Consider the following 16,559-nt stretch of genomic DNA (forward strand, 5'->3'; position numbering starts at 1 on the left):
TATATATATATATATATATATATATATATATATATATATGTGTGTGTGTGTGTGTGTGTGTGTGTGTGTGTGTGTGTGTGTGTGTGTGTGTGTGTGTGTGTGTGTGTGTATGTGTGTGTGTATATGATGCTTTCTCATCATTTCTTCCATATTTTCTTCTATATGTGTAAAATAATATTAAAGAGAATAGGCCATCCTTTTTGTTTCATATCATTTCTGAAGAATCAGGACTTTTTCAGATCTCATTCCTGAAATTAACTACCTAAGAAGAATTACTTAAATGCATTGAATGTTGCTCAATTTAGACAAGTCTATACAAGTAAACATTATTTAGCAGCTGTTTTAGACAAAAATATGAAACATGTTAAAAAGATTGGGAATGCTGCATCTTTAAAAAGTTATTTTTAGCTTGTAATTCAGCAATTAAAGAAGAATGAAAAATCATTTCTAAATACTATGTTTGTTTGTTTTCTGGTAGGCCTCTGCTCTGCAGGTAAGAATGTGGATATATTTATTATCATTTACTGATTTCTCTACCAGACCACAAACTTGGTGCAGAAATACCCAGTTCAAATCTTATTGTATAATTTTCCTATTGGTGCTATGTGATGCTTTCTTTATTTTAGTTTGGCTTATTTTAACACTGCTGCATTTTATCTACTATAGTTTTCATTCATTCATTTTTTCCATTCATTCGTTCTGTCAGAGCGGATGTCAAAACAGCAACAGATGAGGTGGAAATCTAAATAATTCCTCCTCTTACCCTATATTACCAACGACAAATGCAAGCAGAACATTTGAAATGATATACCATGTTTCGCCAAAAAAGATGACCCACCTTAAAAAGAAGGCCAATCACATTTTTGAGCACATGCGATCAAATTAAGTTCCACCCACAAAATTAGCCCTCAGTGGTGGGGTGAGGCACACAGGTAAAAAAGAATAAGCTAGGGTGCGGATGGGGGTGTGGAGCTGCCCTACTTATTACACTTCGAACACCCCGACACCTGCCTCATCTTCTTCTGAGGCCTCTTCTTCTGAAGCTCCTTGTTGCAGGATGGGTTCCGGTAGTCAATGCTACCATTTTGCTCGTGGGCACATCGAGCACACATGTGCAGTACAATCCTGCATCCGCAGAAACGAAAAACAAGATGGTGGTTACTATGGCGCTGCCCAGAACACCAATTCAGGGGCGTGGCAGGCCTGGGTCGCTGCGGGTTCCAGCAACCCAGACCACCAAACCACTACCAGTTTGGCTGACCTGAAGGCATCTGAAGGCAAAAACCTCCAGCAGGCATCTGAAGGCAAAACAGAGGCCAGGGCAATGAGTGCGAGTGGCAGCAAGTGGCTGCAGAAGAAGTGGGCCAGTAGCTGGCTCCTGCTGGGCGGGGCTGTTGATGCCACTGCTGTGAGGTGGGTCAATACTGTATTTTTTGGAGTATAAGATGCACTGGGGTATAAGACGCACCAAGGTTTTGAAGAGGCAATTTTTTTAAAAAAAGGGTTTTGCATTCTGCAAACTTCCCCAAAACAGCCCATTTTTCATGAAAACAGACCCGTCCCCCCCCCCCCAAAGGCTTTAATACTCTTTAAGGGGCTTGCAGAGTACTCGAGGGGGAGTGCCCCCTCCAATATGAGCAAAAAACGGGCCTATTTTTGCCACAAAAATGCATGCATAACCTTTAGGAGGTTTATAGAGTACTCCTGGGGGCTGGAGGTTTTTTTTTTTTATGAGTTTTATTATTATTTATAGGCCGCCCTTTTCCCTGTGGGGACTCAGGGCGGCTTACAAAATATAGGGAAGGGGATACAAAACAGTAAACATAAAACAATACATGAGTAAAAATAATACACAACATTCATTCATCATTCGGGTGGGGACAGATTACGATCTTTATCCCCAGGCCTGACGGGATAGCCAGGACTTGAGGGCTGTGCGGAAGGTCTGGACAGTGGTGAGGGTACGAATCTCCACGGGGAGGTCGTTCCAAAGGGTCGGAGCTACTACTGAAAAGGCTCTCCTCCGTGTGGTTGCCAGTCGACACTGACTGGCAGATGGAACTCGGAGGAGGCCTAATCTATGCAATCTAATAGGTCGCAGGGAGGTAATTGGCAGGAGGCGGTCTCTCAAGTACGCAGATCCACTACCATGAAGGGCTTTATGAGTGACAAGTAGCACCTTGAAGCGCACCCGGAGATCAACAGGTAGCCAGTGCAGCTCGTGGAGGATAGGTGTTATGTGGGCGAACCGAGGTGCACCCACAATCACTCGCGCGGCCGCATTCTGGCATTCTGGAGGGGGAAATTGAGCAAAAAATTCCCCGTTTTCACTCATTTCTGCCCTCCCCAGCCCCCAGGAGCTCTCTGAAAGCTTTCTACAGGCTCTGCATGGCCACTTTGGTGAAGGGGGTGAGGCTTCAGGAGGCAAAAAATTCTGTATTCATTGTATAAGATACATCCAGATTTTCAGCCTCTTTTTTGAGGGAAAAAGGTGTGTCTTATACTCCAAAAAATAGGGTATTTAGAACCCTCCAAAAAGAAGGCCTAGCCATTTTTTCGAGGGTCAAAAGAAAATAAGATCTGACCTTCTTTTTGGAGAAACATGGTATTCCTAAACAGAAGCATTAAGGTTAATTCCAATATGTTAATTCCCCATATTGAAGAGACATTGGTCTGATTCACAGATACCACTAAGCTATAATGCAGCTGGTGTGGAGAGCTCTCTTGGCTTTGTATTGCACAGATATAAAACCCACAAGAACTTCAAATAATAACCATATTAAGCTAAGCAGGCTTGGCCTAGGTTAGAATTTGGATGAGGGAGTAACAGGGAATATCAGGAATCCATGGTAGGCTTGGAAATCTGTCCCTTAATACTTCCGAGCAAAGGTATCTCCCTGTAGTTCTTTCCCTGAAGAACAGCTTCAGTTTTTATTGGTTCCTGGAGACATAAGGGAGTGTTAGGTGGGTAATAGAAATAGTTGCTTCATTTCTCCTGTTTGAAGGAGAGGCCGAGGAAAATACAGTTCCCAATAAGTCTTGGAATTTTTCTTTCTTACATTAGGGAACTACGGACTACCTCAGTAACATGGTAAGTCTCAGGGGAAATTTTGAATATACTGCAATGGTTGGTTTGTTCAGATGAATGCTGAAGGGCTTTTTAGTGAAGAAGAACTATTAGCAACTAAATTAATGAACTTAGTTGCTTTTTTTTTTAATTTCAATAAAAAGTAGTTCTGGGAACAGCCATTAGGGCTGGACTGCTAAGAGGAATTTTAGAGCACTTGTTAAGCAGTGTCCTGGGGCAAGAGGGTATACATGGAATCACAATGCCCTTTTTCTCCCTGTTCACACTCCCCCAACACCTTTGTATCTTCTGCCCTAAAAGGAATGTCACTGTTAAGAGGACAGGGGGGGGGGCTAAACGAGGAAAGGCAGAGAATGGCATTCACTTTCTGCCTCCTGAAAGAGCTGCTTCACTTCACCAAAAGTGAGAAACTCCCCAAGTCATATAGAATAGTTAAAATGCAGTTTGTATGGCTCTAACATCTTAGTTACAGAGGTTACAGTGATTTCAATTACAGCTCCTTTCTTCCATATTGATTTCAACCATTAGGTTTCACCTCATTAGACTGCAATCTAGGTTCTCTGCAGAATCTAGAACCACATGGATCCTAATTTATATTTAGCCCAATACAGCTAATCATTCATAACAGCCTTTCCTGACGATTCAGATTGCTGAAGGATAAATGGGGGAAGGTTGAAAATGCAGATGTCTCCTTTGATAGGCCCCAAATCAGAGGTCGGTTGTTCCCGGTAAACTGGTAGTAGCGGCGATGGGAGGATCTTTGTTAAGTTTATCTCTAGCACCTTATGGACTTCTTTTTTTTAATAAAGTTTTTTAATTTTTAATTTAAAACAAATACAACATCCTTCTTTACATGCTATAGAAAGTGTATCAGTTGGTTACAAATAGACTTTTATGCATCTCTTCCACAGTCAACAAACATAATTCATGTTAATTCGAGCATTTTAACTCAAATATTCATACATATCACCATCATCATATATCCATTTTCATTTGACTATAATTATTATTATTAAAAAAGGAATAATAATAATAATAATAATAATTTTTGTTTCTTAAACAATACATGCCCACACCAGTGGGAAAAGAAAAAATTAAAAGAGAAACCAAAAGAAAAAGAAAAAAGGAACACAGGTATATATTATAAAAAAAAGTATATCAGCTGGTTACAACATGTTTTGGTGCATCTCTTCCATTAATTTATATTAATTCAAATATCTTAACTCAAATGTTTACCATATTGACATCATTATACCTCCACTTTTAGTTGACTACAGTTATTTAAACATCCTTCATCCTTAACTATGCCAAAGATTTAGTCCATAACCACATGCTGACATTTCATTTACTTGTTTGTAAAATCCTCTATTAACATCAAATCCTCATATCCTGTTTTAGCTGAACATCCATAATATTTAATACCAAAAATTCCATCTTCCATGCATATAGTTTATTATCATTCTCCCTTCTTTATGTAATTATATCATATATCGTAACATTTTCCCCATATTAGTTAACATTTAACTGTATATATTTTATTTTATTTTTAATAGTGACAATTATTGTGATTAATAACCTTTGTATATGGTCCAAAAATATTTCCAACCTTCCCTTCTCATATCCAATTATTATTTATCATATCAACTCCACATTATATACATTACTATCAATATCAATTATGTCTATTACAAATAAGAGTAATTAGATTTAGCTAATTTTAAATTGTATTCTTCCATCTATCAGCCTATGTCTCTCCAATAACAAAACCTTCTTAATCCTATTGCCATTCGTGGAACAGATTTACCAAATGTTTTTATAAGCAAGTCCAAACAGGGATATCTTGGCACCTTTTTGCTCAGGATGCCTCTGATGAAATAATAACGTTGTCCCAGGCTTTTTGCACTTTTCAGTTTGTCTTTAATTCTCAAGGGTGGAATTGAAAATTCTGAAAATGATGTTTCATAAAGTATAGATTCTTTAATGCTTCTCATTCCTCCTGCACTCTGTCTTTTAAAATAAATCTTCTGTATGGCTGCCCCCCTTTCAAGCGTTGCATCTCTTTCTCCCTCCGAAATAAACCAGACGCCCTGCGTGTCAGCAAGTTGAGAGACTTCATTTCTCACATTCTGCATTTGTATTTCAGGAACATTCAAACATTCAACGTTCTCACTTTTTTCTTCATATTTTAATGTTAAATAGTCCAGTTTTTTTTTTCAAATCTTTCATATGAAGCAAACAGCTTTTGAAATGCAGAGAAAATCATTTGAAATGAACTTTTTGGAGCGTGTATATACGCCATGTTGTGACGCAGCTAGAAGCTCTAAGATATTTGCAAGTAAGAACATGCTGGGAGCTGTGCGATCTTATCTGATCTTAGACCAACACAGCCAAGCAATAAAAGTGTCAGATCATAAGAAGCCAAGTTGTAGTAAATTAATTTACAGCCCACTTAAGAAGAGTCAGAGAGAATGTTGGAGTAATCTTTAAAAACATTTAAGAAATAGGGTATCCACCAGCCATAAATCCTTAAAAAAAGAAAACCAATTCGCCGCTAGATTCTTCTGTTCTTTGGTTTCAATTAGCTTAAATTTTAATGCTGACCGTGTCTCTTTGAGTAATAAAATCAGCTTACCAGTTGAAATCACTTCCACCGTTCTTAGGGGGAACCTGCAGTTTTGGTTAGCTTACAGCTAATCCAGAAGGAGCTGGCAAAAGGGGTTAAATTCCAGAGCCCCCCAGAGACTTGCGAACATCTCTGAGGTCACTGGATCTCCCCTAACCTTTCACTGTCTCTCCGAGACAGCTAGGATCGGAAACAACCCGTCCAAATTCCTTCGGAATAGGGGAATTTCAGGAATAGCCTGAAACTCCGTCTTCTCACTGCTAAGCCCCGCCTTCTTCCCATTATGGACTTCTTTCTTGCTTCCATATAAAAGAAGCAGTTTGGCAATTTAGACAACAGATTTACACTGTAATATGCCTTCCTCCTTTTTGCATTCATGGAGCCAAGTGCTTGGTATCCACAAGGTTTAAATTCTAAAATAATCTGAAGTGACATTCAAACTATCTGTTTTCTTTTTATTAGTTTACTGATATGAATAACAGACCTCGTCCTTACCCTCCCAACCACCAGGTGAGTTGCATAAGACTGATTTTTTTGGGGTCCTCTCCTACGGGTTATCTTCCTTTGAATAAGAAGAAATTAAGACTAATTCTTGGGACTGGGAAAAATCTGTTGATTCAAAGATGCTAGTTGAGCTCCTGATGAATGCCTTTAAGACCAGTCTTTCAAAGCAGGGCATACAAGCAATATCTCAAGAGTTCAATATATACAGGGACCTTAATTACTGCCATACTCTTGTATCTTAGTGTGATTTTTAAACTCTGGTGACCATTGCACCTTCTTACAGTCCTTCAAAGGAACATGGTGGCTCAGTGGCTAAGACACTGAGCTTGTCCATCAGAAAGGGCGGCAGTTCAGTGGTTCGAATCCCTAGTGCTGCGTAATGGGGTAAGCTCCCACTACTTGTCCCAGCTTCTGCCAATTTATCAGTTCGAAAGCATGTAAAAATGCAAGTAGAAAAATAGGAACGACCTTTGGTGGGAAGGTAACAGCATTCCGTGCACCTTCAGCATTTAGTCATGCTGGCCACATGACCACGGAGATGACTTTGGATAGCGCTGGCTCTTTGGCTTTGAAACGGAGATGAGCACCGCCCCCTAAAGTCGGGAACAACCAGCTCATATGTGCACAGGGAATTGCAGGATCTAAAAATTATTTATGAATATTATCTGGGATATGCAAGAGCCTTGCATGAGAAGGATACTAAGGTCATCCATATGTGTGGATTTAATTGTGGGTCTCTTTATAATCATTTCCCAGATTCTTCTCTTCTTGTTGTTGCCAAATGTTCTTGTTTCTAATGTATCTTTTAATTTCTGTAGGAGAACACTGGCCACAGAGCTGATGCATATTTAGGAAACTCTAATTTACATATGTTACGTTGTAATATGTCTTGATACGTAAGGCATGAATAGACCTAAGAGTTTGGCTCCCATGAGATTTAAATTTGGAAATAATCTGACGGGACATTGATAGGATTTATTTACTTTATTATTAGTATGCTATCACCTATCAACAGAATAGTGGTCCTCCTGCTGCCAGCCAACAGGTGAGTTCTATTACATTGGATTTTCTTCTTTCCTATAATCTTCTTTTGGAGGGGAAGTCAAGATTAATTCCTGGGACTGGGGAAGATCTGTTGATTCCCAAGATGTCAATTGTGCTCATGCTGATTGCCTTGAGAATCAGTGTTCCAGAAGAAGGGCATAAAAGAAATGTTTCAGTAGGTCAATATATACAGAAACTATGATTACTGTCTCACGCTGGTATCTTGGTGCCCTGTTCAAACTTTGGTGACTTATAGCATCTTCCAGAGTCATCCAACCCCAGCTCTGTCAAAGGAAAGAGATATGGACAGACGTTACATCACTTTAAGAATAATTTAATGCTCCTGTGGAGTGGTTCTATGTCACTGGTTGGGAGATGGCATTTCTTACATGTCTCTCCATTATGTAATATTCTTCTTTCTTGCTCCTTCTCCCCACAAATTTGTTTAGCGATAGCAATAGCCCTTAGACTTATATACCGCTTCATAGTGCTTTACAACCCGCTCTAAGCGGTTTACAGCGTCAGCATAGAGCAAAGGTTAAGTTCAGTGGTGGGTTTCAAAAATTGTTCGAACCTACTCTGTGGGTGTGGCCTCCTTTGTGGGAGTGGCTTGCCGCCCATGTGACCGGATGGGAGTGGCTTGCTGCCCATGTGACCGGATATGAAGATGCCGATGACACTTGTCAGAACCACCTTAAATTACCTCAGACGCAGCACTGGCATGCATAAGAATATGATGTAAACTTGTTTTTTAAAAGGCATCTTTGGTTTGCGTTAAAACAACTTCAACACACGCAATGTTCTGATTGCACCACAAATCCAGTAGTCATCCTTACCTTTCACAGAGGCACTGAGTTTTATAAATATGAGCATGATGGTGTAGAATAATCATATCCAAGGACCAGTGTTGGGTTTCAAAAAAAATTGGAACCTCTTCTGTAGGTGTGGCCTGCTTTCCGGGTCCACTGGTGGAACTTCTTCTAACTGGTTCGGTAGATTTGATGAACCGGTTCTACCGAATAGGTGCAAACTGGTAGGAACCCACCTCTGGTTAAGTTGCTCTCATTCACATATGTTACGTTGTAATATGTCTTGATACGTAAGGCATGAATAGACTTAAGAGTTTGGCTCCCATGAGATTTAAATTTGGAAATAATCTGACGGGACATTGATAGGATTTATTTACTTTATTATTAGGTTCTTACCACCTATCATCAGAACAACCCTCGTCCTGGCTATCAGGTGAGTTCTATAAGACTGGATTTTCTTCTTTCCTATAATCTTTCTTTGGAGAGGAAGTAAAGATTAATTCCTAGAACTGGGGAAGATCTGTTGATTCCCAAGATGTCAATTGGGCTCATGCTAACTGCCTTGAGAATCAGTGTCCCAGAAGAAGGGCATAAAAGAAATGAATCAGTAGGTCAATATATACAGAAACTATGATTACTGTCTCACGCTGGTATCTTGGTGCCCTGTTCAAACTTTGGTGTCTTATAGCATCTTCCAGAGTCATCCAACCCCAGCTCTGTCAAAGGAAAGAGATATGTAAAATGACTTCACATCACTTTAAGAATAATTTAATGCTCCTATGGAGTGGTTCTATGTCACTGGTTGGGAAATGACAGTTCTTACATGTCTCTCCATTATGTAATATACTTCTTTTTTGCTCCTTCTCCCCACAAATTTGTTTAGCGATAGCAATAGCACTTAGACTTATATACCGCTTCATAGTGCTTTACAACCCGCTCTAAGCGGTTTACAGCGTCAGCATAGAGCAAAGGTTAAGTTGCTCTCATTCACATAAGTTACATAGTAATATGTCTTGATATGTAAGGCATGAATAGACCCAAGAGTTTGGCTCCCATGAGATTTAAATTTGGAAATAATCTGACGGGACATTGAAAGGATTTATTTACTTTATTATTAGGTTGTTACCACCTATCATCAGAACAGTGGTACTCCTGGCAGCTATCAGGTGAGTTCTATAAGACTAGATTTTCTTCTTTCCTATAATCTTCCTTTGGAGAGGAAGTCAAGATTAATTCCTAGAACTGGGGAATTTCTGTTGATTCCCAAGATGTCATTAAGACAGAGAACCAGTTGTTAAATTACTTGAATCCCAACATTGGTCAATATACACAGAAACCTTGACTACTGCTCGACTCAGGTATCTTGGTGCCATTTGAAAAATCTGGTGACTTACACCATCATCCAAAATCACCCAAGCTTTGCCAAAGGAACATTAATGTTGACAGCTGTTACGTAACTTCAACGATGGCTTGGAGAAGTTATATGTCACTGGTGGGAAAATGGCCTTTCTTACATCTTTCCTCCATCACACAGCAGACATCTTTCTTGCTCCTCCTTCTCAGAAAATTATTTAGAGGAAAAATTGATTATTTTAACATGTAGGTTATTATGTAATACGTCTGGATGGTTAATGCATTTGCAGACACTAAAACTTGGCATCTATGAGGTTTATTTTTTAAAATAATCTGAAAGGACATTCACAGGATCTATTTACTTATTTATTAGGTTGTTGGTGCCCCTGCTCCTTTCAATGTACCTTTTTCAGCTGCTGCTGAAAGTAGCCAGATGAGTTCCATAAAACTGCATTTTCTTCTTCTCTGGGGTTTTTTTTTTTTTTTGGTGGGAGGGCAGCAAATCAAGACTAATTCCTGGTGCTTAGGAAATTTTGTTAATTCCAAGATACCAATTGCCCCCTTTATGATTGATTTGAGGATCAGTCTTTCAGAAGCATGGCATAACAGTAACACCTCCATAGGACAATGTATATAAACCAGAGGTTGCTTCCTACCCAGGGGTAGGTTACTACCGGTAGCTCAGTGCAAAAAAAGTTTTGCATCCGTGTGGATTTGCACCAAGAAAGAAAAGTGAAAAAAAATTACGTTTCTGCAATGGAGATTGTTCTGCGCATACGCAGAACCAAAAATAAAGATGGCGCTGCCAACAATAGAACCGGTTCGGGTGCACGGGCGGCCGAGTTACTATCTACTCAGCCGAACCGGGCCTAACTGGTAGGAACCCACCTCTGTTCCTACCAGTTTGGACAACTTCAGCCGAACCCGTAGTAGTATAGCGGCCTGGGTCGCTGGAACTAGCAGTGACCCAGGCCTGCCACACCCTGAACTTGTTCCCTGGTTGCCACCACCCCCACCTTGCCGCCATCTTGTTTTTTAGTTCTGTGCATGCGCAGAACAATTTTAATTGAATTGTGCATACGCACGCAGCACAAGCGAACCAGCAGGAAAGCCAGCCAGAACCCACCCCTCATGCAAACACCTTGTCTCCTGTCCTACTCTGGAATCTTGGTGTCATTTTTAAACTTATTGCGTCATCTAACCTTAGCTTTACCAAAGGAACAAAATTGTGGACAGATTTTAAATCACTTCAACAATAGTTTGAATATACTATGGGGAAATTATACATAATTGGTTGGGAAGTGGCCTTTCTTATACGTATATCTCTTGCGCACATAACAGATTTCTTTCTTGCGCCTTCTTCCCATAAATTTATTTAGGTTGCAAATTAGGCTGTTGTTCTCATATGTTACTCTGGGTTAACAATCTCTTGATAGTAAATCCATGCATTGTAGCAACAGCATGGCTCCTATGAAGGTTTAATTTTGAAAATAATACGAAGTGACATTCACAGGTTCTATTTACTTCTTTATTAGGCTGTTGTTTTGCCTGCTCATTTCAACGGACCACCTCTTTCTGCTAGCCAGGTGAGTTCCATAAAACTGGATGTTAGTTGCACTCTTCATGATTGACTTGAGAATCACTCTCGGAAAAGCATGGCATAGCTGTAGGATGTTTGAGTGTAGCTCAGAATCTGAAAACGAGGCAACTGACAATCAGGGTTTTTTTTTAAAATGGATTTTTATTGTTTTTCCCATCTATAACAACTTTCAATCATCACATTGATCAAAAAGGAAAACTGGGTGACCTTTTAATCTCCCATCTTATACCGAGCAGGCAGAGAGAAAAAAAAGCAAAAGCCACGCAAGAAAACTTTCTCGAACAACTTCTAGTTTACACAGCTTGCTCAGATCATCGTAGCGTTAGAAACATAATTTCATAACCCTTAGTTCATGCAAACCTCATGATTTTCTCAGCGCTCTGAAAACAAAGGACTTCAGAAGGGGAAAAAAGATATTTTCCAGCACACAGCCCACCCAGAGCTTTGTTAGCGGGTGCTATAACACATTATGTTACCCCAAGCAAACAGAATTCACATTTTGCCTTTCACAATAAGTTACATAGCTAGGCTACTTGGCAGCTTAGAGGTTTTAGCTATGCAAATAGAGGCATTAGGTCACAATGGAGCTTCTCTCAGCAGCAAGGAATATCAAAATTTGAGTTAGGTACACTCTGTACATGCTCTAATCCCATTATGGTGAACCTATGGTGCGCATGCTGGAAGTGGCACTCAAATCCATCTTTCTGGACATGCCAGCCATCGCCTGTTGTTCTTCTGTGTTCTATCATACACATGTGCGCTGGCCAGCTAGTCTTTGCCCGTGGGGGAGTGCCGGGAAGCTGAACCTCCAGTTTCCTGTGCATGCATGCGCCAACCAGCTGGTCTTTGTGCACACATGCACACTAGAAACCAGAAGGCCAGGTGATTGGTGTGCATGCACATGCCCGAAACTGGAAGTTCAGCTATCTACCACATGCATGCACACCTGGTGACTGCTCTTCCGGTTTCCTTGACTACTGTCCTACTCTGGTATCTTGGTGTCATTTTTAAACTCTGGTGACTTACAGCGTCTTCCAGAGTCATCCAGCTGCAGCTTCGCCAAAGATATATGAATGTGGGCAGATCTTAAATCACTAAAAGAATAGCTGGAAACTAGTATGGAGAAATTATTCATCACCAGTAAGGGAGTGGCCTTTCCTACACATAACAGATTAATTTGTTGCTCGCTCCTACTTCTCGCAAAGTCGTTTGGGGCAAATATTAAGTTTATCCTGTTTACCTGTTACTCTGTGATACGTTTTCATGCTTACCGCATTCGCAGAGCCAAGAGCTTGGCTTCTAGGAGGCTTAGTTTTTAAACTAATCTGAAGGGACATTCACAGGATCTATGTCCTTATTCATTGGGCTGGTGCTCCCTCCACTTATTACAATGGGCATCCTCCTCCTGCCAACATCCAGGGGAGTTGATCAGAAGTGCAGCTCAACTGGTGAAGCGCAGCTGGGAGTGGATGCTCGCTGGAAGATAAAGCCAATGGGGAGGACCATGGCTGAATCTCACCACTCCATGCGCCAGATACTTTACATTGACTGGCCATATCCGGCCTGCGGGCCATAGTTTGAGGATCGGTGACTTACAGCATCTCCTAGACTAAAGTCATCCTACCTCAGTTTTTCCAAAAGTACACAATTGTGTATAGATCTTAAGTCGCTGCAACAATGGCAATGGTACTATGGAGAAGGTATACATCGTTGGTGGGGAAATGACCTTTTTTACATATCTTTGCATCACATATTTTCCTTGTTCCTTCTTCCCACAAATTTGATTAGAGAAAATTAACTCACTGTTGTTCCCTCGAGTTACTCTGTGGCATGCCTTGATGCTTAATGCATGCATTGTCCTATGGGCTTGGCTTCTATGAAGTTTTAATTTTGAAAATAATCTGAAGGGACATTCACAGGATCTATTTACTTTACTTACTTTATTTACTTTACTTACTTAAGGTTGGTGCTTCCCTTGGTCCTTCCAATGCACCTTCTCCTGTTGGTCCTGTCAGTTACCAGGTGAGTTCCATAAAACTGGATTTTCATTTTTTACAGCAAATAAAATCAGTTCCTCAAAAGCACAGCATAATAGAAAAATCTCCATAGGTCAATATACACAGACAGCTTAATTTCTGCCCTACTCTGGTATTTTAGTGTCATTTTTAAACTCTGGTGACTTACAGCGTCTTCCAGAGTCATCCAGCTGCAGCTTTGCCAAAGATATACGAATGTGGGCAGATCTTAAATCACTAAAAGAATAGCTGGAAGCTAATATGGAGAAATTATACATCACCAGTAAGGGAATGGCCTTTCCTACACATAACAGATTTCTTTGTTGCTCGCTCCTACTTCTCGCAAAGTCATTTGGGGCAAATATTAAGTTTATCCTGTTTACCTGTTACTCTGTGATACGTTTTCATGCTTACCGCATTCGCAGAGCCAAGAGCTTGGCTTCTAGGAGGCTTAGTTTTTAAACTAATCTGAAGGGACATTCACAGGATCTATGTCCTTATTCATTGGGCTGGTGCTCCCTCCACTTATTACAATGGGCATCCTCCTCCTGCCAACATCCAGGGGAGTTCCATTAGATATGATATTGCCTTGGATTGCAAGTCCATATGAATTACTGATACTGGGGGAAATCTGTGGATTCCAAGATGGTGGTTTAGGAGCTGATGACTGTTTTGAGTATCAGTGTTAAGGAAACAGGACATGAAAGAAATATCTCAATAGATCGGTGTTCTGACCCCCCCCACCTCCGTAGGCCAAGGCACTCTGACACAAAGATTACTGCTAGACAATTTATTCACAGTAAATTAACACACTGACAAGACTTTGGCAGCAATCCAGACTTCCAAGATTAGAAATACCTACAAGAGCTTCTCCAGCGTTGGTATATAAGTTGAATCCTGCAAACAGCCTCCTCCCAAAGTCACTCCTTATATACTCTCTTGGGAGGAGCCTAATTACAATCACCTGGGTCCAATTATCTTCTGTATCTGTGCAGCTGCTCTCTATGTTTATCTCCCTGCCTTTGCCTGGAGTTCGGGACCAACTCCCGAACCAGCCTCTCTGGTCCCTGGTCGAGAGGCCAACCAGCCTCTCTGGTCCCTGGTCGGAGTTGGAACCCTGTCCAGGGTCCTCTACATCTTCCAGAGCCAACTCATCGGGCCCCTCACTATCGGAGTCTGTTTGCAGCTCCAACAGCTCCTGCTGGGCCACAACAGGTCGGTATATAAAGAGACATCAACTGCTGCCCTACTGCGATATCATGTTGTCATTTTCAAACTCCGACGACTTATAGCCTCTTTGAGAGTCATCTAACCCCAGCTTTACCACAAATGTGGACAGATTTTAATTCACTTCAAGAATAGTTGAATGCTGCTATGGAGACATTATATATCGCTCGTGGGAAATGGCCTTTCCTATATATATCTTTCCATCACATCATAGACTTCTTTCTTGTTCCTTTTCCCCGTGAAGTTGTTTAGGGAAAGATTAACTTGCTGTCGTTCATACATATTATTGTGTGATATGTCTTGATGTTTAATGCATGCATTGTCCCAAGCACTTGGCTTCTATGGGGTTAATTTTTTTTTTAATAATCTGCACATTCATAGGGTCTATTTACTTATTTATTAGGTTGCTGCTCCCGCCAATCTCTACTATGTTCCTCCCCGGCCGAACTCAGCCAGCAGCCAGGTGAGTTCCATAACACTGGATTGTCTTCTTCCCTGGAATCTTTTCTTTTTTGGGACATCAAATCAAGACTGATTCCCAGTACTTAGGAAAATTTGTTAATTCCAAGACGTCAGTTGTCCTCCTGATGACCGACGTGAGGATCATTCTCTCAGAAGGAAGCCATACAAAAACATATATTAAGAGGTCAATATATAGAGACACATCATCTGCCCATTTATAAACTCTGATAACTTACAGCAGGGGTCCTCAAACTTTTTATGCAGGGAGCCAATTCATGTTCCCTCATTCTGTTGGGGTGGGCGGACCGGCTGGCTGGGTGTGGCTAGGCAGTCATGTGACTGGGTGGGTGTGACCTGCCCCTCCCCTACTCACCCACCGGCCCTGGGTCACATGGCTTTGAAAAACATCCCGAAGGCCTGTTTTTAAAGCAGCTTAAAAGCGTTTTTAAAGACTTTTAAAGCACTACTTTGCAAGCCAGCCACAGAGTTGCTTTTCAAGCCACCAGCAGCCCCTCCTCTACTCCCCACCAGCACTGGCAAGACCACCCCTCAGTCAGCTGGTCCTCTCCAGAACCCTTCGGCAGCAGCGGCTTGATCAGAAGTGCAGCTCAACTGGTGAAGCGCAGCTGGGAGTGGATGCTCGCTGGAAGATAAAGCCAATGGGGAGGACCATGGCTGAATCTCACCACTCCATGCGCCAGATACTTTACATTGACTGGCCATATCCGGCCTGCGGGCCATAGCTTGAGGATCGGTGACTTACAGCATCTTCTAGACTAAAGTCATCCAACCTCAGTTTTGCCAAAAGTACACAATTGTGTATAGATCTTAAGTCGCTGCAACAATGGCAATGGTACTATGGAGAAGGTATACATCGTTGGTGGGGAAATGACCTTTCTTACATATCTTTGCATCGCATATTTTCCTTGTTCCTTCTTCCCACAAATTTGATTAGAGAAAATTAACTCACTGTTGTTCCCTCGAGTTACTCTGTGGCATGCCTTGATGCTTAATGCATGCATTGTCCTATGGGCTTGGCTTCTATGAAGTTTTAATTTTGAAAATAATCTGAAGGGACATTCACAGGATCTGTTTACTTATATATTAGGTTGGTGCTTCCCTTGGTTTCAATGGACCTTCCAATGCACCTTCTCCTGTTGGTCCTGTCAGTTACCAGGTGAGTTCCATAAAACTGGATTTTCATTTTTTACAGCAAATAAAATCAGTTCCTCAAAAGCACAGCATAATAGAAAAATCTCCATAGGTCAATATACACAGACAGCTTAATTTCTGCCCTACTCTGGTATTTTAGTGTCATTTTTAAACTCTGGTGACTTACAGCGTCTTCCAGAGTCATCCAGCTGCAGCTTCGCCAAAGATATACGAATGTGGGCAGATCTTAAATCACTAAAAGAATAGCTGGAAGCTAATATGGAGAAATTATACATCACCAGTAAGGGAATGGCCTTTCCTACACATAACAGATTTCTTTGTTGCTCGCTCCTACTTCTCGCAAAGTCATTTGGGGCAAATATTAAGTTTATCCTGTTTACCTGTTACTCTGTGATACGTTTTCATGCTTACCGCATTCACAGAGCCAAGAGCTTGGCTTCTAGGAGGCTTAGTTTTTAAACTAATCTGAAGGGACATTCACAGGATCTATTTCCTTATTCATTGGGCTGGTGCTCCCTCCACTTATTACAATGGGCAGCCTCCTCCTGCCAACATCCAGGGGAGTTCCATTAGATATGATATTGCCTTGGATTGCAAGTCCATATGAATTACTGATTCTGGGGGAAATCTGTGGATTCCAAGATGGTGGTTTAGGAGCTGA

The sequence above is a fragment of the Thamnophis elegans genome, chromosome 12 (genome assembly GCF_009769535.1).
Source record: "Thamnophis elegans isolate rThaEle1 chromosome 12, rThaEle1.pri, whole genome shotgun sequence".
NCBI classification, from domain to species: domain Eukaryota; kingdom Metazoa; phylum Chordata; class Lepidosauria; order Squamata; family Colubridae; genus Thamnophis; species Thamnophis elegans.